General features: G+C 42.4%; 1 pseudogene; it reads left to right on the top strand.

The window, feature by feature from the left end:
- The first annotated feature begins 5,992 nt into the window (after positions 1 to 5,992).
- LOC114769598 (uncharacterized) lies at positions 5,993 to 7,378 on the top strand (annotated as a pseudogene).
- The last annotated feature ends 18,461 nt before the right edge of the window (positions 7,379 to 25,839 follow it).

Raw genomic sequence — 25,839 nt, 5'->3', positions numbered from 1 at the left:
CTATCACACCACCCCTTATAGACAATTCTTCTAAGGATACTGGATCAGATTCAGCACCACAGCCATTTTGAATTTGATGTAAAACATTATTAAACATCTCAATTTCCCCCCACGTCTCGATGTTTAACATATCGTGTAGTGTTTTATTAAAATCTTCCACAGCATCACCACCAATACATTGACGTTTAGACGGCTCCATTATGGATGACAACACGTTTAAAACACCCCCTTACACACGTGAAATACCACTTAAACGCAACAAAACCGCTGATAACGATGACCAATCGACACGCTTCAGATCTGATGTATGATCTACAGCTTTGGCTATAATCCCTACAGTCCTAATCAACTTTTCTTGCAAGTCATACACCTTAACAATGCTATCTAATACCCGTTTATGGCACACACAGCATTCAGAATGATTAGAAAACCGCCGGTACCTCTGTGGGTCGATGTGGTTTGTATCAGTCTGCGTGGCGATGTCTGATCTGGCAAAATCTACTGCATCCCACGCTTTGTAATCCGTGTTGGTCCAATCGGCGACAAAGTTGAGATCAACGTTTACGGGGTTTCTACCTGTAACAAAATCACACGATGTAAAAATTAATATTTTATTAAAGAAACGCTTGCGTTAAAACCCATGTAAATACATACCTTCTGGCTTTTCCGGGTGCTTGAAATCTGTTTTCGTCTTCTTTCCTGATAGTTTTATCAAACCTGATTGTCAATATTTTATTAAAAATAATAAATTGTGTTAAAACATATGTAATACATACCTTGCGGCTTTTTCACCATACGCTTTTGTGACTTTTCCACGCACAGATCTACCACGGGAGCCAGGTGTTTTCGCTTGCGTGTAGCTTTCCGACCTGACGGCTTGTCGACCCCTGTATTATCAAGGCCTGGCTCAGGAATGGTGGCCACTAGTTGTCTGATGGTTGCTGTACAGAACGAGAGATATTACAATCACAACCATATGATGAAAAATTCATAAAACCGTATTAGATAGTCATAAATATATTACCTAAACTGTCGGCAGAGCATCCAACATCAGCGGTTACAACATTGGAGTTTGGATAATGTTCTGCTATTAGAATGCATACACGGTCAAAAACACACACACACACAACTATGTAGTGATATTATTATTATTAGTAGGATCTGTGGTTTTTACAATTACCTTGGTATGAAATTTGTGGTTCAGAATCACCCGCACCAAACCCCGCGGTCCATAGACTTTCGAACCCCGGTGTTTCAAAACACGCCAGGTTTGATGGTCCTTTGAGTGATTCTACAGAAAAGTCACACCTATTAACAAATAAATAAATAAACACACACATACGTTGTAACAAGACTTATAGTTTATGTGTTATGAAAAACTTTCTGAGAGTTCATCATCGGTGATGGTCCTTGTGATGGTCGATCAGTCGAATGAAGGCCTGAAGGGGTCTCTCTTGTTATATAGACCTGTTTGTGTGTGTGTGTGTGTGTGTGTGTGTGTGACATTTGTAAGGTCACACATTGATTCAGTGTTTGCGAGAATGGTGGAACTAGATGACCCTAGTTGTAAGCAATTGGTAAGATTAGGGTGTTAGATTGTTAGAGGATGTGCTAGGATCTGCGTGTGTGTGGGTCAGGGAAATCATAAAAGGGTTTCATTTATTTTAGCAGTAGGGGTTTGAAATTAACTTTTGTTTGAAAAGCTGTATAGTTAACATACCCTAGAACACGAAGCCTTTCACATTTTTCTTTAACTGTTTTAAAACATATATCATTTAAATAAGGTTTCTGTTTTGGTCTGTGTGTGTGTGTGTGTGTGTAAGGACACATTTGTAAGGACACATTGATTCAGTGTTTGCGAGAAAGGTGTAGAGGTATACCGGGTTTATGACCTATCCCACAGCAACCATAGTTTGTAAACAATTGATAAGACATCTGTTTTTTTAAAAGCTTGTCTAAGTAGTTATATGACATCTATGAATGTGAGAGGACGTGCGGGTGTCCAGGGGGAGAAATGGGGAGAAGGGAAGGAGGTCATAAATTACGCGCTGGGTGTCCGGTGGAGAAGGGAGAAGGGTAGGTGGTCATAAATCACACGCTTTTTCCTTATGCCGATATGTCATCAATCATTTTTGACATAAAGTATATTTTAATCACTACTGGCAGTGTGTGGTAGGAACAGGGTGTAGTGTGGCCTAGTTGTAGGAGGGACTGGCAGAGACGCTGAGAGATAGAGGGGATTGTAGTAACCTAGTGGGTAACACACTCGCCTATGAACCAGAAGACCCAGGTTTAAAATCCCGCTTACTACCATTGTGTCCCTGAGCAAGACACTTAACCCAGAGTTTCTCTGGCTCCATGGGGAGCAGCGGGGAAGGAGGCAAGGAGAAAAAAAGGCAGGGCACCCATCAGTCCTTTACATTTTTACATTTACATTTACAGCATTTATCAGACGTCCTTATCCAGAGCGACTTACAATCAGTAGTTACAGGGACAGTCTCCCTGGAGCAACTTAGGGTTAAGTGTCTTGCTCAGGGACACAATGGTAGTTAGTGGGATTTGAACCCGGGTCTTCTGGTTCATAGGCGAGTGTGTTATCCACTAGGCTACTACCACCCACTACCGTCCTGACCTGCTGCACCACTGTCTGGTATGGCAACGGCAACACTTCTGACCGCAAGTGCCTACAGAGGATTGTGAGGACCGCTGAGATCATTGGGATGAGTCTGTCCCCACAACTTGACATTCCATAAATGCAGCGAACACAAGGCCACTGCTCACTATTAAAAAACAGCACACAATGACAACAAAATATCCTTTACGTTTAACCAATCACTTCACTTTCAATTTTATAAGGATACACCAACCCAACTGGTGTAACATTACATTTATCCCAATACATAACATTTTCCATTGGGTCTGAATGCTGTCGACATTAAAATTTGATTAAGAATGCAAAGGACTAGTTTTGTCTAATTACAATGTGGTGTATAAGCAGCATCTTTATTTATTAAGAACCTTTCAGTGTCACCGGCTGTCAGATTGGGACATGCTTAGGCCTTACTCACGGCAACTGCTAATTATCCTATCGAAAGAGTATCAAAAACACGTCACAAATAAGGAAAAACATTTTGAGAGAGCTACCCAAGGCTATTGTGAAATATTTATTTAGGGGGGCATACAATAAGAAGCCTTTTATTAAATCACTGAGACTGATAGGGTTAGCACAGTCCTTCTCAGTATAACACACACAGCTTGCACCAACTGGGGCGAACACTGGTTAGCTGTGTACATAACTGAAGACCTTTTTGGCAATTATGTTTGTCATCCATTTATACATACAACTTTCAAATAAACAATTTAAGGATTTATCGTCGGCTACTTTTGGTGAACACTGCGTATCCTTTATCCATCACAGATCCTGGCCAGAGTATATTTGCGAAAAACCCCACAAATTATGGGCCACTCATGAACATGATTGCAGAAATGTACATTTTGAGGTAGACATTAAGGGCATGCCCCAGGGTCTCCACAACAGCCCTGCGATCTTTCACCAAGCTGTGGCTGATGTTCTCAAACCCCTCCTGGATACAGGCAACGTGCCACAGGGGGGACCTTTGAGCATCTGCAACAACTCGACTGCGTAATTCAGACATTAGGAGATGCTGGATTTAAACTAAACAAGGTAAGGGAAAAAATTTCGCAAAAAAAAAAAAAAATGGTTTCATATCTCAGGTACACCCTAACAAAATCACCGCGCGTTAACTGAGAATAGGCGAAAATGCATTGCTGAACTGCCCAGTCCACACACCTTAAATGCACTTCAGAAAGTTCTCAGCACCGCAAATTATTTACGAGAATTTATCCCTAACTTTGCAGGAACAGGCAGGTCTCTATACTCAAAGGAAACAAAAAAAACCAAATGATGTTTTAAACTGGACAGAGGAACGGACCATGCTCAGCCCCAGCGTTAAAGCTGCCCGACCAATCAAAGTCATTCCACATGCAGGCCAATGTACACGACAATGTTGTTTGTGGTGTTTTAGCCCAGGAGCACTACTGCATACTACAGTAGAAAAAAAATTTGCTAGCAATCACAGAACCTATTGTAGGATTCAAACCGATTGTTTTTCACACATTACACACACCTGTACCGATGCTGATACAAGGTCGAATTAAAGGCGTATCCTCACAGAGAATGGCACGATGGCTGGCAGACATTGTCACGTGACATCAACACATCAACGCGTATTACCACAAACATGTGAGCTGGATCCGGAAATAGAGTCCAGTACAAGACCGCAAACTTTCAAACCAGACACAAGTGTACATTGACTGCTCCTGTTTTGGGGAAGATGGAAAATTTTACACTGGCTGTGCAACCTGGACCCCTCAATGCCCCAACATAAAACACGGCCCAGCAATCTATATTCAAATTGCCACCAAACATGTCCGCAGAGGAGGCATAAAAACCCTGACACACATGAACAAAACAATATTGCTGACAAAGTTGCCAGAACTGCAGCAAAGACTGGCGATGAGTGGCACAGAGACATGACAGATGCTCCTGCTGTAAGCATGATCCAGGTTCAACCCATTGATTTAAAACAATATCAGAAAGATCTATGGAATTCCGATGGAGAACTCGTGTCACACTTACAGCAGGACCAACTAGTCGCCATTCAGGATGGAATCATCCTTAGAAAACACATTTGTTCCTGAGGCCCTTCAAAAACCCATAATCAAGATGTACCATGAATATGCCCACACATCTGCAGAGAAAACGGTGCAACTTTATAATAGGTATTTTTGGTGGACACAGATGACATCCGATGTCATGAGATGGTGCGATTTGTCTAGTGTGTGCAGCAGTAAATCAAGGGAAAACAGGTCGCACTAACCTCCATAGACCTGCCCAGCCAAAGGGACCCTGGGAATCTCTCCAAATAGACTTCATTTGTCCGCTCCCAAGTGCCAAGGGGGATACCGATATAGTCTTATAAATCGATAAATTCTCAAAGTGGGTTCAGGGAGTCCAGCTAATACACAATTTAGACTGAGAGATTGGTATGGAATCTTAAGGGGTCAGACACACCTCACATCACAATTTTACCTAGGGTATCAGTTTCATGGCCCCAAATTGCACACGCCAAATATGTTGTAAGACAGGAGCCACCGGTCTCCCAACATCCAAGATATTAGGACACTGTAAGGTGAGCGAGTCAGGTGACTGCGAGGAAGAGCGAGGATTGGTTAGGACAGGAGATAAACAGGAAGTCCTGGCGCCTGCTCCTCGCTCAGACATCGTGTTTCATTCATGTTCTATGAGCTCCCATCTGTTTCCCGATCACGTATCCAGTCCTCTCCACCTCCGGTACCGTGAGTTCCTCCTTCTCTTCAGCTCGCGAGCTACTGTTATTGGCCAGTATATCGTAACGCCGTTTCCCCGGTGGGATTCTCTGCGTTTGGGTCAATCCCGCACGCTACAAGGGCGTATCCATTCTCTCACGATTGTCTGTGTGGTTACACGCCTGACAGACACACACAATTTCAAAAAACAAACTTCCTGGTATAGGCTTAAGGCAGTACCAGACTTAAATATCGGTAGTATGCACATAATGCACCACCAAAATAATAAATGGACATCCAAAAAATTCCTATATCAAGGATCTTGAACCTGCATCATATGGATGCAGACACACGGAACCACACACATAGGGTATAGAGAACTGCTATTTAACTTAACTTTCCCTACAACTGAAGGCAATAGACAGTTTTTGTGGACCAGTCAGAGAGAAGGAACCTACTGTGTAGGAAAATGCGAATCCAACCTCAATGCATTTACTGACCCTCAAAATTGCTCATGGACATCCAATTGTATAACTCACCGCTTGTGGCTATCGCAGACACTCACAATGTCCCAATTAACATCCTATCCCTCCAGGCGGACTCATCAGAGGGAGTAAGACGCTACTACATGTAAATCTTATTACACGTCAATTACAACATATCTAACATCTTATCTGCATATGTGACTCATTGTGATGACAATGATAAAACGTACACATGGTTATAGACACGTATCGATGATCTAGTTTCTGATTACAAAAGTAGATTGGCTATTCAAACACCACCCACACGAAACAAACGGGATCTATTCAGTGAAGTCACTGGTCTTTTTGGCTCAGTGAACTCCATTACAAATACATAGTATCTTGCATGACTGACAAACCAAAAAAAAAAAATAGCTACAGATTTCCAACACATCACGAATAGTAAATAGTAAAAAGTAAATCAGAGGCCCAAACACTGGACCATTAGCCGTTCACTTTTTAAATCAAACTAAAAACAATTAAACATGACTTGGCATGCAGAACATATGCTCAAGATTTATTCACAACAGCCAGACAAGAAATATTGGACCTCCGACTCCGAAAAACTCCCAGACATGCCTTAAAAGATTTAATTAATATCCTAGATTTGCATAGATGGTTTACATCTGACAAAATGAACATTATTAATTATTCTGAACTGTTGTCTACACTTATGCTATATACTGTAAAAGAATTTATTGGATGCATAGGATTTTTTGTTACCTTCCCTTTGATACATCCTGACCAAGTATATCCAAATTTGACCACCATTCGTTCAATTGGCAGTTGATAAAATGGGACCAACTCATGGGGTACATGACCCCCAAAGGAACAGAGATCTTATTTACCACACGCACGTCTTGTCATGAAACATCCAGTTATGTGATGTGTTTGTAACACTTTGCAGCCACTCATATAATGATACTAGACTCATCAGTGTACAGTTATGGTTATTCAGTGTACATGGTTATTCAGATGCTGTCCAAGTATCTCACACGCAATGGTGTGCCATCAGCAAAATGACTTCCTTCTCATATGGAGGTCTAACGTGTCCTGCCAACCACACCTTCTGCCTTGAGATATCTGAGGACTTCTCCATGGGACAGCTAAACATTCTTGGCAGAACAGCAATGGAGGTTGATGTGTCTCCCTGGTGGGATGACACATTCTACGAACAAGGAATCCACGCCCTGGCAGACACAATGAACTTAGTGCGACAGACAATTCAGAAAACCGAATACCACCTCAATCAGGCACAGGTAGAAGTCAACATGGCCAAGAAGACGACCAAAATCCTGTCAAGCTCCTCCACTCGTTTGGCAAAGGATGCCTACACATGGTGGGACTGGGTGTTTCGTGGATGTGTCATCAGCAGTGCATTCATCTTCACTTTCTCACTGGTACAGTGCTGTTACTTTCACAGTGTACTCAGGACCCTACACTCAACAACCAGGGCAGCCTTTATTCTTAACCCCCTACAGCTACCTACATCTCAAAGACCCTAAGAAGAGACGCTAACCCTGCCAGACCACCACGGTGACCCCTTGTGGACTATGCTTCAATTGCCCCATGGGGTCAAGGGGGGAATTGTAAGGTTCCCGGCAGGACCAGGCTTGTCCCAGCAGGGGACATCCTGACACCTCAGAAAAACCACGAGAACCAGGAAACGTAATCGATCCCACAGACAATTCTTTACCAAATGGTCACAAGATCAAAGATTGACCCCCACGGACAATCATTACCAAATGGTCATGAGAACGGGTGGATGAGATCTCTCCCACAGACTCTTCATCCTGAGGATGGCGGGAAAGCCCCTCTCACCTCTGGGGGAAGCAGAAAGGTTCCTTGGGTGTTTAAATTAGAGTACAATATATATATGGAGGTATCATGACAATACACGGCAGATTTATGTATGTTTAAAGAACTTCTTGATCCTATAGCACGTAAGCAGGTTATTTGTGTGAACCATAGAAAGTTCCTTTCTTCCTGCCCCTGGTGTGATCAGCCTGTCAGTCGGTGCAAATCCGCATGGTAGAATCTTTAGTTCTCCCTAACTTTCAGTCCCTATTGTCCTCTTCATTCCAACTACCCATCTAAAGTGAATAGTCTTGGTAGTTATCCGGTTGATAAATTCGTTTTGTAGATTCGTTATCTTATTTTGAGTCAAAAAACGTCATACATGCTAAACCCTTCACAGTCGTATCAGGTTCCGTTATTGGGCTGATAGGCGGGTTTGTTTTTACAAATAATGAAGACGATGTGGTGTGGGAGAAGAGAATAGTGTGTGTAGAAAAAAACTCCCCCTCCACACAAAGCACTGTATTCAACCACTCCAATTTGATGTTACCTGGCAGAAAGAGGCATGGCACAGTAGAGGTTAAAAATGAACAGTTTCTAATTTATTAACACCGGTAAATAATTATTGTAGTTACATGTGAATATTGAATGTAACAAGGTACCAAGGTTACAGAGAAAATAAAAATGAGAAGAAAGAGTAGAGAGGGAGAAGAGAAAGAGAGGGGGAGAGAAAGGCTCAGAAGCCTTCCGGCTTCCGATGGAAAACCCCCTGAGCAAGAAAGCTCAGAGGTCCTTTTTCCACATCTGGCCTACAGGAAGTTGTCACTGACCAATCAGAACCTGTTGTTTCTGATATCACGCCCCCGGTGCCTCCCATTTGGGGAAGACAAAGAGGGTGGGCGATCCTGACGGCTGATACTTCACACGTAACAGTCAGACAAAAGACATGTAAAACAGGGGTGTCGAATCTTCACCCACAACCGTCGACACAGTAATGTCACACCTCCCCCTGCAGACATCAACAACAACATTTATTTCTTATATAGCCCAAAATCACATACTGTATGTCTCAATGGGCTTTGACAGGCCCTACAGTTGACACCCCCCCACACTTGACCCTTCTGCACACAAGAAAAAAAAAAAAAAAAAAAAGGAAGAAACCTTGGGAAGGAGTGATACAGAGAGGGACCCCCTTCCAGGGTAGTGTGAGCCTGCAAATGGTGTCAGTGCAGGGTTGGATATGATATAAAGTCCTATGGTTGTAGGGTTGGAGAAGTCCAGGATGTATTCAGTGTCATGGTCTGGATTACGTGTCCATAATGATGTTACTGGTCCATGTTTTGTTTTCTGGTTCTAAGACTATGAGCCAATTTTTTAGACAACTGAGTGGCACCCGCCCAGTTGGGGTGGATGCCGTCTCGCCCAAAAAGACCAGGCTTCCCCCTAAATATTGGCCAGTTATTAATAAAGCCCACTTTATTTTTTGGACACCACTCTGACAACCAGCGATTTATATCGAGGAGCAGCTACAGGTCTCGTCGCTACGCCGAAACTGCGGTAATGGGCCAGAGCAGATTACTTTATCAGACATCGTTTTAGCCAGTTCAAGCATCTCTATAAAATTATCTTTAGTTATTTCCGACTGGCGTAGCCGGACGTCGTTAGCGCCGACGTGAATCGCTATACTGAAGTACCTGCGGTTATTTTTTGCCAGCGATTTTAAATTTGCGCGGATGTCGGGCGCTCTGGCTCCAGGAAAACACAGGATTTTATTCGCTGGTGCCGGTATCCTCACGTTTCGAACTATAGAGTCACCAATGACTAGAGCCGGTGGACTGTAGGACCCAGCGGATGCCTCGCTGAGGGGGGAGAAGCGGTTCTGAACGCGAACCGGTGTGTGGTGCCCAGGTGGTGGGGGAGCTTGGCGGGTCGCCACGGAAGCTCGCTTGCCTGATTTACGCCGAGCAGTCACCCAACTGCCCTGCTGTCCGGAGGGCGCTACTGGTACCGGCGCCGGGGTAGAGACACTCACCGACTGACTGGGCTGGTGCGCGTCCGGGACCATAAAAGAGTCAATTAAGACTTCTGTTTCCCTAATTAAATACAAATTTCAGATGCGCTCCTCTAGCTCGGCTATTCTCTCAGTCATTTCCACTAGTCTCCTACACTTCCCACAGGTGAAATCCTCACTACTGATGGAGTTAGTCAAGCTGTACATCTCACACACTGCACACGGAATTAGCGAAGGAGCCATAACTTACGTTTTTTGGCGATTAATTCTGAGGTGGTTCAGGAAGTCCTTGGACGTAATACAGGCTCGCGCCAAACACACCAAACAGTGCAGCACCGGAAACAGGAAATTAACCCAGGCACTTGTGTGTTCACAGAACGTGCCTGCCTTCACGTGTGTGCTGACGGACGTCTGTTATGAAAGGCAAAAGCAGGCTCCTGTGATGTCCATTCTTACACAGGGACAGTCACCCTGGAGCAACTTAGGGTTAAGTGTCACAATGATCATAAGCGGGATATGAACCTGGGTCTTCTGGTTCATAGGAGAGTGTTTAACCACTTGGCTACCACCACCCTGTAAGATGGGGCGTCGCAGGACCATGCTTTTGTTTTGCATAGCGTCCGTCTGTAAGAAATGAGACATTCCTGTGCCTTTGTTGTGCATGAAGATTCAACACCTCCGTTTTACATGCCTTTCGTCAGACGGCAGTGCAACATTTGCCTCCCCTGAGCCAAACGTGTGAGGTGTCGGCCGTCGGGACCGCCCACGCACTGGGGGCGTGACGTCAGAAATAGGTTCGGATTGGTCTGACAACTTCCTGTAGGCCAGGTGTATAAAAGATCTGTTCACATGTGGGAAAGGACTGGGCTTTCTTGCTCAGGGTCCCCCCCCCCCCCCCCCCCCCCATCGGAAGCTGGAAGGCTTCAGAGTCTCTCTTCTCTCATTTTTACTCATGGCTTTTTCTCTCACTTTTTCTTTTTACTCTTTCTTCTTAATTTTTTACATACAATATTCACATGTAATTGCCATAATAAATTTACCAGTGTTAATAAATTAGAAACTGTTCATTTTTTTAATCTCTATTGTGCCATGCCTCTTTCTGCCAGGTAACATCAAGTTGGAGTGGTTTGAATACAGTGCTTTTGTGTGTAGAGAGAGAGTTTTCTACACTGTTCTCTCACCACACGTTTTACAACCCTATTGTCATATGCACATTAATATTAAAAGTTCATTAGGTACAATACAGACACCTTTGTTTCTAATAGTATACAATGCACACTGCACACCTCTGCCTAGCATTGTGCTCGCCAACGTCCAGTCACCGGAGAACAAGCTTGATGTCTCTCTGGAACTTCACCCTGGCCCGGAACCTCCTATGATTCACCTAGACATGGCTGAACACAGCGGTGCCGGATCGCGCCAAAGGGGAGGTGGGGAGGCAGCGTGTGCTTGATGGTAAACAGCTGGTGCAACAGTGCGAGCGTTTTTCCTCTTGCACACTGCTGTACACCCAACCTGGAACTATTGTCCATCAAATGTAGTCCTTTCAATCTTCCTTGGGAGATCACATCAGTCATCAGTGCTGCTTACATTCCACCGAAAGCGGACACTGTTTTATGAGGGCTGCATGAGGCGCTCACACAGCACCGGGATGCTGCACTTATTGTGGCAGACTATTTTAATAATGCCAGCCTCAAACGTGCAGCACCAAACCTGCCCCTCCATGGGCGATAGGACATTGGACCCCTGTTACACAATTAAGGACTTTTACAAGGCACAATCTAGTCCACCATTTGGGAAAGACCATGCCACCTAAATACAAAGGCTTAAACAGGAAGTTCCAGTTCAGAGGGAGGTTGCACGCTGGACTGACCAATCGGTGGCCACTCTACAGGACACTAGATGACAGAGTGGGACATGTTCTGAAACAGCTCCAAGAGAATCAACATGTTTATGGAAGCGGTTGTGAGTTTCATTTGGAAACTAAAGGATGATACTGTGCATAAAACGATCGTCAGAACATTTCCCAAGCAGAAGCCATGGGGGGATAAAACCATCCGCTACGCTCTGAGATCTCGCACTGCTACCGACAACACGGGACTTGCATCCGGGGACATGGAACCGTTTAAGACGCAGCCTTATGTCAGGAAAGTGCTGAAGGAGGCGAAGCAGCGCTACGGGAAGAAACTAGAGGCACAACTCAGAGTGACCCTTGGAGCATGTGGCAGGGACTAAGAACAATTACGGACTATAAAAGCACCAACATCCGGTATGACAGTCTCAGGAAGTATTTATATTTTGGCTTCTGTACTATGTTGTCTCAAGATTTATACACATTTACAATATCAAAATTTGTTAATATATGGCAAGCTCTACGCACACTGGAGAAAGGACGCCAAAGCTGTGCTTCAAGGACAACATGTGCCCATTTTCAGACTGGAAAAGTGTAAGTTACCGGAAGTCAAGTCAGTATTCACTTAACACCAGTTAATAAATGTTAGTGACTTGACTCACTGTTAAAATAACTGTTCTGAATCAGAGAATAGCAAAGTTTTTATCTCCATTTGCTTGACATGAGCATGAGCCAGCAGTTGTTCAAGATCTGCATACTGCTGTGCACTAGGTTGTCCAAAACAAGGCTTTCCATGTAACCATGCCAAAATACCAGTTCTTAAATAAAGAGGACCAGCAGAGGGTCTTAAGAGACACGCTGGATGACACTGAAGCAAGGGACTTCCCCCTGTTTTTCAGAGGACATGGAGCTTTTTCTATGTTTTGAGCAGGGACTAAGGGTCGATGCTATCTTTGAGATATAATGGACTGAGGAAGGCACTGGCTGTGTTTTTATGCAAATACAAACTTTCAATTAAGCTTGTTTCAAAAATTGTTCATACTAGAAGTTAAATTAAAGTGTAAATGGAACAGCATTGTTCATACTTAAAACAAAAAGCTTACAGTTGCTATTAACAGTAAATGTATTACCTTGTAATCAATCATTTTTATACATTTTACGCATTAAAATTGTTAGTTTATGCCAATATAATGCAGTACGGGATACAACATCTCATGCGACACAACTGTTCAAATTTTGAAGTCACGCCTACTCTGGAGCTCCACACACCTTACACTGGCTGCAGCCAGGTGCTCTTGAGCTGAACACATTCTATGCTCGCTTTGAGGTCGCAGCTAAAGATGCTAGTGATGCTACGGCTAGCGGCGCCCACAGCTGCAGACAGGAAGACATGGCCAGCACCGAAAAACATGTTAATCACCAAGCATGACATGAGGAGAGCCTTAAAGAGTGAACACCAGGAGAGCAGCAGGACCAGATGGAGAATCCTCAGAGCCTGCGTAGACCAGCTAGCACCTGTGTTCACAGAGTTATTAAACCTCTCAGTCGGTGATCCCCACATGCGTCAATGAGTCAATCATTGTTCAGTCCCAAAGAAACCCAATCCTGCCACCCTCAATGACTACCACACTGTAGCACTCACCTCAGTAGTGATTACGTGCTTCGAACGGCTGTTTAGATACTTAATTTCTTCACTACCGGACACACTCGACCCACTACAGTTTGCTCAGTCCAAACCACTGTACAGACGACGCCAGTTGCTCCACACAGCACACCCACCTGGACACTCGGAAGTGAAATTGTTAAAATGCTTTTCATTGACTACAGTTCAGCATTTAACACTATAAATCCCTTCCACACTCACCACCAAGCTGGAGCACCTGGGACTCGGCTCATCTGTCAGTGGATCTCCAACTTCCTAACTGGGAGACCAGACCCAGGACTGTTTTGAGCCCCCTGCTGTACTCTCTGTACAGCCAGTACAAACTCCACCACCATCATTAAAGTTTGCTGACTACCGTGTTGTGGTGGACCTGATCGCTGACAAGACTGCCTACCTGGAGGAGGTTGGCAATCTGGAGAATTGGTGCCAGAGGAACAATCTCTACCTGAACGTCAGCAAGACAAAAGGAGTTGATGTTGGACGTTAGTACCAAGCAGGAGAGGACCTACTAGACCCGTCAACAGGAACCCAGTGGAGAGAGTGAACAGCTTCCGTTACCTGTTCACATCACGCAGTCATGTCATGGTCCTGTCACATCAACACCATGGTGAAAAAAGGCCCGGCAGCGTCTCTACCACCTTAGACGCCTGAGAGACTAAACTTCCCTCCAAGGTGCTTAGGAACTTCTATTCCTGCATCATAGAGAGCATTCTGATGGGAAACATCTCAACCTGGTTCTGGAACAGCACCATGCAGGACAGGCGAGCCCTACAGAGGGTGGTTCCATCAGCTAAACACATCTGTACCAAGCTCCCTGACCTTCAATCAACCTACAGCAAGCGGTGCTGGATCAGGGCCAGGAAGGAAACCTCAGCCACCCAATGGACTGTTTGCTCTGCTGTGATAAGGGAAGCACTTACGCTCCCTGAAGGCCAACACAGAGAGAATGAGGAGGAGCTTCTTCCCACAGGCTATACGAGCTCTCAACAACAACACTTTGTAAGATGGGACGTCACAGGGCCATGCCATTTCTGCAGCTTTTGTGCAGAGAAATCACCACTTTTTGTTCTACATATCTTTGTCAAACAGCCTTCACCCGAGCAAGAGGTGAAAGGCCAACCATTTGTTCTCCACATGTGTCTTTGTTGCACTGCGGTGACACCCCCAAGCAGGAGACCGGCCATTGACGAGGAGAGCAACAGGGTGGAAACAAATTCTGATTGGTCTGACAACTTCCTGGGAGTCAAATGTATAAAAGAATTCTCTTGTGGACATTGGGAACTGGGCCTTACAGTTCCTGGGCAGGAACTATACAATATTCACATTTAACTGCAATAATAATCTACTGGTGTTAAATTAGAAACTGTTCATTCTTTTAACCTCTATATTGGAAAAATGTACATAAAATAAAAAAATAAAAAAATAAATAAACACTATTGACAAGACAGGATACAGCAGGACAGAGTGCTAAACAGCTAACATGACCTGACTGTTTTGAAGTCACACTCAGAGGAGAAGCAGATGTGCATGCAAGAAGATGTTGAAAGCTGCAGTCACATGTTTCCCCCTCCCTTAGAAAACTGCAGACTTTGTGTAACTAGGGACCCCCCCAACATGAATAAGAAGGGAGGAGACTGCAGAGCTGTTGGAGGCATGTTGTAATGCACGTCTCTGGCTGCTCTCCTCGCCAGTAAAAAGCACTTAACTCGTGTCTCTTCTCAGTGTTAATAAATGTCAGAACAGGTATAAACCTGACACTATTACATCAGATTGGAGTGGTTTTAATACAGTGCTTCGTGTGTAGAGGGAGAGTTTATACTTTTTACAACTTCATAGGACAGAACACTAATACATTCCAGCACTTTCACTTTCAATCCCTTCTGGAGTCAATCCCTCCCAGAATCTTTGCACAATTGTACTTTTTACTTTACTCATTTGCACAACTTCACGCGACCTGTTACACATTTTATGTTTAAAACAAAGGTCTAATATTTGGTTATAATTGCAATATTTGCATATTGGTTCACTGTATGCTTGCAATACTGTGGTCTATAGCAGTTGCTAAAGCATTTCACTGCATATCATACTGTGTCTGACAAATTTTAAATTTAATAACATTCATGTAGCTGCAAGACAGTCTTATATAATAATTACCCCCCCCCCCCAATGACTACAAACCAATGTGTGACCATGAGTAGCGGCTTTACAGAGAATGATTAAGTCACCTTATGTAAGCAAAGTTTGTAAGTCTATCTGTAATATGTTCATGAACTAATTCAGGTTGTGGTGGTGGCCTAGCAGTTAAGGAAGCGACCCCGTAATCAGAAGGTTGCCGGTTCGAATCCTAAGGGTGATTGTTTAAAAGCAGGAGACACATTTTGTTGTGTGCAGTGCAATGCAATGACAATCACTTCACATTCACTGTTATGATCAAGGTCTGATGTTCAAAAGCTCATATTTCACAGAGCCACTACTGGAAGGTTTTATAGATTTTGAAGTTCATTTTAACCAGTTTTGGTGAACTTGCTTCATTTGTATTACACAAGGAACAGGCAGTTTCAACATAGTAAAAGTGATTGATTGGGTTTACTATTTGACCAGATAAAGCTGCCTTCTGCTTGGTTGTCAAAAATAAGTCAAAAGACAATAATTTCATATTAACCAACAAACTAGTCTCAAAGCATCAGTAACACAAACAGTTAAATCAATCTGCTGTGACCTCAGTCCTTTTATATGAGAGGTGGTACAGGCTATTGCAGGGCTAATCAGGACAGACAGGTGCAAGTGATCTATGAATACTAGGAGCTGATTGAGAAGAACAAGACATACAGGCCATGGGAGTGGCAGCCAGATTCCCAAATAATAATGTAAACATTGTAAACATTACAAAACTGCTCGTGTTAAATTAACACAGCACAGTGTTTAAATAATCCACAACCAAGTCACTGTTACACTGAACACTTTAAAGCAAAAAACTAACAGTATTTCATGTTTAACCCCAGGTAACGAGCCCATATGGGTGGTACACAGGTTCCAAGCAGGTGGTACATATCAACCAATCCAACCTCAGCATGCCGGTTCGTTGACCACAGCTGCATCTGCAACTCCAACATTGCAGCTGAACTAAAGTTGGTTGAAAGTAATTCTTGACCAAATATTTTTTACTATGTAAGTATGTATGTGGTTTAGACAAATGTGTTCATGGTACAATTCTGGTCTGCAAAATCTGGATTTTAGGAGACATCTTAGGAACACAAATCTTGAGGAAGAGCTTCTGAGCTTTTATTTTTCTTTTTTTTTTTTTTTCTTTTATTAATTCCATGTTCAGAAGTCATTTTAAGTTCCTACATATGCAATACATGGAGTTACTGGATAAGGGCCAAGTTAAACATAAATAACACAACCAATGTTAGACAAGTTAGATTAGAATTAAAAATAATTTAACATATGTTACTGTGTTATGATTTATTCTGTAAAAGTTTTTTGCTTGAACATCAAGCAGTGAATAATGGCATCTCTACCTTCAACCTTTTGCTTTCTGATAAATAAACTTATTGCAGAAAACAATAAGTAATAACATAAATCAATGTTTTAACACATCAGTTCAGAAACATCAGTTATCCTTTTATGTACAAGCATGATGTAATTTTAATCATATGATAAAAACACAACAAAGCTCTACACACTGCACTGTAGTCACTTTAGGAAAAACTGTGCATTAATTATTACAACAAGTACAGCTTGAAAAATCAATCAAAATGCATCTTGCTAATAATCTTGTCAACTGCATATGGAAAACAGTCCAAAAGAATTGAACTGATTTTCACACAACAGAGAACAACATTGCTCCAACAAACCTTGCACTGCAGGGCATGTCTTCTGTCAACTTCTGGACAACTTCTGTCCTTCAATACGATAAAGACTTCCCCATGTTTCCACCAATAATGCTTGGTTGTTTTCCTTCTTAACTTCCATCAGGAAATGTACGCTTCTCTGAGGACACTTCTCTAGAGTGTCCTCAGTTTCACCAAATGGTGGCAGGTAGTTCTTCAGCTTTCTTTGAACTTTTGATGAGAGAACACTCTTCATTAGAATCTTCAAAGAGTTAACCCCCAACTCTGGAATGACTAGGTCATGACCTCTTTATATTTTTGAGAAAAGTGAAAGTAAAGTGATTGTCATTGTGAAACACCTTGGCGGTTAGGGATTCGAACCAGTAACCTTCTGATTACAGGTCTGTTTCCTTACCCGCTAGGCCACCACTACCCCAAAAAACACTTGTCATCCCTGGTTAGTTATTGGTCATCCACCCGCAAAATCTGAAATTAATTAGATCAGAAATAACTTTTTTTTAGATATGCATCTAAACCACATTTTGGCATGGTGCATTGGGGTTAGATCTAGAACTGCAAAAAAACTCATATGTCCCATTAACTGATATTGAATTACATCTGCAATGCACATACAATTAAATTAACTACTATGCTCATATTTCCAACTAAAATGGCAGCCAAATTTCCAGATCCTGCAATGAAAAAATGACTCTGTAATTTCTCATTTTAATAATGCTAGGTCCCACTATCACTCAGCAGACAGTTATAGTGCTCCACGAGTCAGGTACATAGCAATTATACTACATGATAAGTAGTATAATGGTAGGGTATTATTGGAAATGCTGATCACCCACTGCACAGTGCTCTGGAGGGGCAGAGGACTTTTTTTCAGCAATAGACTATCTAGTTTGAAATGCTCCACTGAACGTCACAGAACTATCAGCTATCAGACTTTTTAACTCACCCCTCTGCCACTCACTCACACAATAAGTGGCCATCTCGCTCTCTACCTCTTTCTACCTTAAACTCACTGTCTCTAAGTCTGTAAACAACATGGGGATGTGCAATATGATTCTTCTGCTGCTGTTCTACTGTGCAATAATCTTTTGTTGCTGTTCTACTGTGCAATAACGCTCAACTGACTCTTAACCTTTAACTCTTACATAATGTGCAATGCTGCTTGAGCCATTCCTGCATACTTTTTTAGTACTTATTTTTATTATTATTTTATTTTATTTTAAAAATGTATGCCTGTCTGTGCCCTTGTTGTATGTCTTGTACATACATTGTATGTCTTTCCCTCTGTGCAGTTGTAGGATAAGCAATTTCCTTCGGGATTAATAAAGTTTTATGATTCTGGTAGTCTTTTATCTTTAACCAAATATAAGGTTCCAACTTATATGAGCAGGATGTTATAACAGAAAACTTTGCTAACCCTGCATGTGTAAAATGCAAACGAGGAGGAGAGAGGCGGTAAGAGGATGAGAGCAGCCAATCAAAGTGTGCGGGCATTTTACGTTATCAACACCTCCTGTTTAGCCATGTTTTCCCCAAAACAATTAATTTAAATTAGTTCTTCTGCGTCTCGTGTGATGAAATATTTTTGCTAAGTTTGGCACCCAAATCACACCCTTTCATGCACACCCTTTTTTACGGGAGGGGCAGACAAAGCATTGCACCTTTCCCGTTATGATGACTTAAGGGTGGATATCTGAGCAGATCTGACCGTCTGAGCTGCCACTTTCTGAACGGTGAAGCAGAATTGCCAAACAGTTTTTTTTTCACATTGTAGTGAAGTAAAATACTTGGGTAAGATTTTCCTTGAGTAAAAGTAAAACTACCTCATTCAAAATTCTGCACTGATGCTTGGCTCTTAGTGAAGGTTGTATTTTTTTTTCAATACAATTACATTACAATTTTTCATTACAATGAAAAAATGGATACAAATATAATACATATTTATTTCCAGAGCCACGCATTGCCAACCCCTGCTCTAGAGGATGCGTGTGCCCAACTACATGTGGTAGTGGGATATGGGTGAATCAGGAACTTCAGATTTCAAAACCAATACAACTGGTGAATCACCCAAATACAGCTGGCTAGCAGCCATTGTGTAACCAGAACATGACAACTCATGAAAGGCTGATAACACCTGGCACATTGTCTTTTTGCACACTACAGTGGTCATAAGGGGTAGGTGGTGCATTCAGGGTAAATTGATGTTAAAAAATGAGTTAAAAAGGTGTGTTATGGAGGAAGATGACTGTAAAGAGCAGATAACAAGAAAATGGGTGTCACTGATGAGAGGCTGAGAGGCAGTGTCACGTTCCACCAACCCGATTTTTAATGCTTTTACTAATAAATCTTTCAACTTTCTATCGCCGCTGGCAATGGGAATGCCATAGAAGTCAGCTACACACAATAGCTGCTCCTTTGTTAACTCTCCTAACATCTCGTCAGAAGGGAAAACAACAAAACCCTCAAAACCTGTGACCATAGTGTCCACTGTACCAGAGTCAGTCCTGTGGGGATTCAAGGAACTCCAGCTCCTAACCTGTCAGCTACCTGAGATCTAGCTTGGGGAAGTTACCAGTTTAACAAACAGCGTCCGTTGGAAGGACCCACTCAAGGCAGAATCCATCTGGACAGCTCTACCTTTCTGTCTTTCATTCATTTAATAGCTGACTATAAACTGTCAAATGCTGAAACTATTAAAAAACATCCAAAAGTCATAAAGGGGTCTTTTGTCATTCACAGCAAAAACCTTCCCGCAGGCACAAATGTCATGGTCTGAATTGCTTTCCAAAAGCATGTGTTCCAAAGGCATTACAGTGTGACAAAAAAATCTCAATTTTTGTGATAAAAGCACAATTTAATCATAAAAACATTATTTAATTTAAAAGGCTAAAGTTCCATTCATGTTTTATTCCTTAAATGTAAAGTGATGTTGATTATGATAATACAGAAATTCAGCTTAATTTATAATACAGAATTACTGACAAGTAGGATCATGTATACAGTCAATAATTGGTTAGGCCTAAGGGATTGAAGGTTCACCTTTTTTAATTAAATTGGAATAATTTCCACAATATTCTAATCCTGTTATGTGCACTGGTTCCTTTGAACCCTAACCCGCACCCTAGTCCTTTTCCCTTCCTTTAGTTGTCTTTTACACCCCTAGAGGGCACTCCAGTCTCATCCAATGTCAACAGACAGTACCTTGTTCTACCCTGGTCTACCATTAAAAATGGACATGGACATGATGTGAACATGAGATCTTTTACATGTGGAAGGATGTGTGCATGGCCATCACTTACCCGGAGAAGACATGGCACAAGGAAGTGAGATTTTGGTGATGCTTTGGGGAAAATCTGCTGTTAACCACTGGTTTCTGCATTGCTGTGGACGTTACTTTGGCATGTACCACCTACCTAAACAATGTTTCTGACCATAAATCCTTTGTAGAAAGGGCATTCCTTGATGGCAGTGCCCTCTTTGTGCAGGATAATATGCCCTGCCATACTGCAAAGTGGTTCAGGAATGTCTTGATTCTGGCACAGACACTGCTATGTTGCAATGAAATGGAACAGGGGTCCATTCAGCGGTTCACATAGTTGCCGTTAGATGGGGTAAAAGGGCAAGAATGTTGATGAGGCAAGACACTGGTCGGTTACAGTGATTTGCAGTACTGTCTGCTTTCAAAAGTTTGGTCCTGCAGTTCCTTAAAACATACTCCTTAAATTAAAACATTAAAACACAAACCTATATCCCTTTTATATTTGATTTTCAGTGTTCTATGAACAGCTCAGCCTCATTATCAAGTAAAGTCATCAAATGCAGGAGTTGCCCTTTTCATACTGAGCAGACAAACAACTCCTGTTTCAGACATGTTTCAGTAATTGGAGTATTTTGCCATATACCAAAAATATACAGCATCAGTCTCCTTTCTTTGGGAATCTTCAGAGTGAGATAGAGAAAAAGGAAAATGAAAAAGGATAACCAAGAGCATCATTAGGGGCAGTGGTTGCCTAGCAGTTAAGGAAGCGGCCCCGTAATCAGAAGGTTGCCGGTTTGAATCCCGAGCCGCCAAGGTGCCACTGAACACAGCACCATCCCCACACACTGGTCCACGGGCACCTGTCTTGGCTGCCCACTGCTCACCAAGGGTGATGGTTAAAAGCACCATGTGCTGTGCTGCGGTGTCTTACAATGACAAATCACTTCACTTTCACTTTACTTATTCCAATTAGTTAAACAGAAAGCTGTGGCACAGGCTTTCATGGAAAACCATTTTATGAAGGTACAGTCATGAATCAAGTCGAGGCTAGGATGTAGGTGCCAGGTATATGAAACTTGGTTTAGTAGTTTCTCATCTAAATGAGAAACTACAAACCAAATTATACAAATTCTGAATGGTGAGGTACAAATACATGGGATAATACAGCGAGAGTGAAAATTCCCATTTCCTTTCAAAGCCATGGGTGTCTGAACTTTGACTGATTGTGATAATAGTGATGGATTTGTCAGAATAGAGTGCTTCTTTGCAGAAGAATCAGATTATCTATGCAGGTGATGCGGATTTCTTTATCATGAGACAGAGAAGAAAAAGCTCAGTTTAAGATCCTGTTTGTTCATGCCAGATGGACTACTGTGTAAGAGTGTATGTTCCTCTGCAGGCAAAGGCAAGCCAAGTACTGTGAAGTAAACAAGTATGAGTCCAGTGATCAGAATGCCAGCAATAATGAGTAGGAGTAAGAATTATCTATTTCTAAGATGCTTGGGTGAGAAAATACTGGAGAACTCATCCTCCAAACACCAGTGTGAGTCCATGAAGACGCTTATGGCAGTTGTTAAGTTATTGTGGTTAGACATTCATGAAAACCAACTGAAAAAATGCAGCTGCAGTTAGGTTTATTTTTAGTAAAAGGTTTCTTACATGTTTTTCAGTGTGTATGCAAATGCTGATGGCATGTGTGTGCCTGCATGCATCAGGTGTGTCAGTGAGAGCTCCCCTGCAGAGCTAGTGGTCAGAATGTCACATTCCATTCCCACTCGCCACGCGACACAGGCAATCTGATCCCTCAAGCAGAATAACCTCTCACAGTGTCACTACAATACCAACCGTGTCTAAACCGTCTCGGCTTTCAGAGCAGCTTCAGTTGAGCATTGGCTAGATAAACCACCTTCAACATGAATACTGTTTATTCCTCCATTTGTAATGTTTCAGCTTTATGACTTCTGCTTAATTCTGCTCTATGTTATATTTAACAGTTGAAGTGCTACTGTTATATTATAGTCAATGATAATGTGTACAAAGGTAGGAGAAAATGATGAAAATTTGCTGATTTAGTTGGCCAGACTCGATTTCTGCTGCACTTGCTCATGCTAAATATTATTCTTTTTGGGATCTAACACAGCTAAACCTACAGTAACAGTGTCTGTTTAAAATGTGCGTTTACAAATTTCAAACTGTCACTTTTTTCAAACTGTTCACCTATTATTATCTTTTTTTCTTTCTATTTAATAAAATATAAATCTGTTACCATGACTTGACTACTACTGAACGAACAAAGAAAATGCAGGTACAATTACTATAACCCGTCCATTAACCATTAAACCCAGAAGAATCCTCCTTCACCCAAAGGTCTTATACATCATGAATTACTCTAATCCAATTAGACTCAAAGATAACTGGACCATCCTTAAGTATGGGTGGACGGTCTGCACAGACAATTTTTAACTCAGGACCACATGCTCTGTAGTTCCATTTGAGCGAGTTCTAACCAATCAGCGACAGTGTCACCTGTCAGTTATCAATCAAAATGTTTGCATTGAGGGAAATAGAAATACAGGTACACAGCACTGATGTAGCACCTACCACTGCACTGCATATTGTAGCACAGTAAATCTAGATTTGGCTTTTGGTCTGCTGAGGTGTATGTGAGTGAGACGGCACAAACACATACTCTCATAGCAGTACCCTCTTTCAGCAGGATCAACCAGTTCAGTCAGCTTCCCTAGGATAAAAACATCTATCCATCCACCCCTCCATCAACATGATCTTCAAAGAAAGTGAAGTGATTGTCATTGTGAAACACTGCAGCACAGGGCACGGTGACACACAAAACATGTCCTCTACATTTAACCCACCACCCTTGGTGAGCAGTGGACGGTCATGAAAGACACCCAGCAGTGTGTGAGGACGTGGCAGTTCAGCATTCAAACCGGCAACCTTCCGATTATGGATCCGTTTCCTTACCCGCAAGGCCAACCACTGCCTCATCTTCAAGAAAATACTAGTCATCAGACCAGTCTAAGCTTTCTCCATTGATCCAGTTATGAATTTGGAGATGTTCTGAGCTGTGGACACATGTAAGGGCTCACCAAAGGTGATGGGTTAAAAGCAGTTAAAAGTTGTGTGCACCGGGTGACAATCACTTCACTTTCACATACAATAATAGCGGTCATGAGATAATCCCTATTATTAACTGGCAGTGATTTCAATGTTGTTGCTGACTGGTTGTACATTCTGAGGTGAATCAAAATTCATAAATCATTGTAAGGATTTTAGGCCCCATTGTGAGTAAATCTAATAGTAACTCTGTAATTGTGTTGGTTAGGTCTCAGGTCTATTATAAGGACAGACTGGACTGGAACAGAAAGACGAGACAGATCACAGATGCAGACGATTCCACAACCAGACTTTCCCTAGGGGTTCACAGTCAGAATGCCACAGATATACATAGAGATCTGATGGGTAAAATAATCAGCAAGACAATGATCTCAGGGAAGTCCTTTAATAAACAAAAAAATTGTTACCTGCCTGTTGATAGGCAGTTCGCAATCAGGAAGGCTTCATTCTGTGAGCACTGAATAGATTACATAACAATGAGTCTTTACACCAAATAACACTATTCTGAAACATGTTGAAGTATACACTCGTTATGATTTTTGTTACTGATGCGAGAAAAAGTCACTGAGCCCAAACCTAGTAATAATAATGATTTGTAGTATATGGATGGGAATAGATGCCAGCAGAAGGGATGCTGCTGGTTACAGTGAGCAGTAGATGGATGATTGTATCTAGTAGTAGAGTAACTATTGTGTGATGTCTATTGGCCATGGTGCACTGTTTGGAAGAATAAGGGATTATTTCTTACAGCTCATTAAGGGTTAATGGATACCACTGTGTTTGTGAATATGTGTCCATTTGTGTGTACACTAGATGTTAATTTTACACTCAGCACACTGGGCAATGAACCAGGTCGTACAGTCTGATTCAACCTTCTGCCTTGTAGCATTGTTGAAAAGTTGTCTTTCTGAATATCAGAAAGGCTGATTTATATTTGCATTTATTCATTGCCCTGATGCAGCTTTTGCTAATAACAACTATCCATTCCGAACCATAACTAGTCTCTGACTATCAGTGACTAGTTTTTGTTATGGTCACTTATGGCAAGAAACCAGTTCTTTCAAGCACTTTTACACCTCAGGAGGCCAGAGTTGGCATCTACTGAACTACAGACCCTCCATAGCTTAAGTGTCTTGCTCCAAGGCACAAGGGTAGCAACAGCAATTTTGAGTGTGTGGTTAACTGCTTTGTGGGTCTACAGGCTGATAGCTATGTACGCTGACCACAAGTCTCTAATTAGTTGTAATTGCAACACCTCTTTTCCTCTACAGTGGCTTACTCTGTATACTCTCTTGTACCATCCAACATGTACCATGGTTCTACCAGGATCCACAATCAGAAATGGACACAGATTATATACTACACAGGTTCCATAAAAAACAGACCTGGCGGTGTGTGTGTGTGAGAGACAGAGAGACAGCGATTGAGTTCTTAATGACTCCTTATTCAGGGTGATACTTTACAGATTGACTGTAGCTCAGTTAAGTTTGCTCTCTCTCTCTACGCTCCACTGAGGCAGTTTAGCCCACAGGTTCTGCATCTTTCAACCGGCTCTCCCATCCAATCTGTTGGACATCTGTGGGGGGCTTAACCGTGTCATTAAAGATAGACCACTTGCCTCGCTGGCCCCGTGGTCTACTCTCATCCCCAACTTTCCCTTCAGCCTGCCCACTCCCTTGGGAGGTAGAGCCGAGCATGAAACAGGAGGTCTGTGTGTGGGTGCTGGAAAGAGGGGTGGTGGTTGAAGGGGTGGGGGCTTTGGGAGTTATCCCAGGCTCTGCCCCCCTGGGGGTGTGGCCGATATATATATATATTAGTAGGGCGGATCATGGCGATGGGTCTCTCGGGGGATTCACTGGTCCCTGCTTTTGTTTTAGAGTGGCGGGAGAAAATTGGTAAAAACGTAGCGGTGAGTGAGAAAGAGAGGGAACGAAGGAGGGAGAAAGAGAATGGTGTGGAAAGGGGTTGGAGGGGGCACAGGTGCTCTATGGTTTTTGGTTCTTCACACCAAGAATCCGACTCCCGGTTACAGTTTCCCTCTTCCTAGGATTAGGTGAGATGAGGGAATGAGCAATAAGAGCAGGTTGGACCCCTCACTCATCTGCAATGTTTCCCAGATGAACATCTACAGGTCTACAAAAAGTGACTGTCTAAGCATGTAGAGAATAAGCTAATTTAACTAATTGAGAAGGCGTTTGCCTCATATTTCTACATATTCAGATCAGGTTTTACATGGTGACTTTGCTAAAAGTCATCTGCAATGTGCCATTTTTAACTTCATCAATGTACAGCAATAGAGGCTGCTGTTAGCAAAAGGAGAACATCCAGGACAGTCCACCTAAGTCTGTATAAGGACAGTCCACTAAATTCTGACAGACATATCACAAAGAAGCCACAA

The sequence above is a fragment of the Denticeps clupeoides genome, chromosome 19 (assembly GCF_900700375.1).
Source record: "Denticeps clupeoides chromosome 19, fDenClu1.1, whole genome shotgun sequence".
NCBI classification, from domain to species: Eukaryota; Metazoa; Chordata; class Actinopteri; order Clupeiformes; family Denticipitidae; genus Denticeps; species Denticeps clupeoides.
The sequence above is the reverse complement of the archived record's forward strand: the minus strand, read 5'-3'. Positions and strand labels throughout refer to the sequence as shown.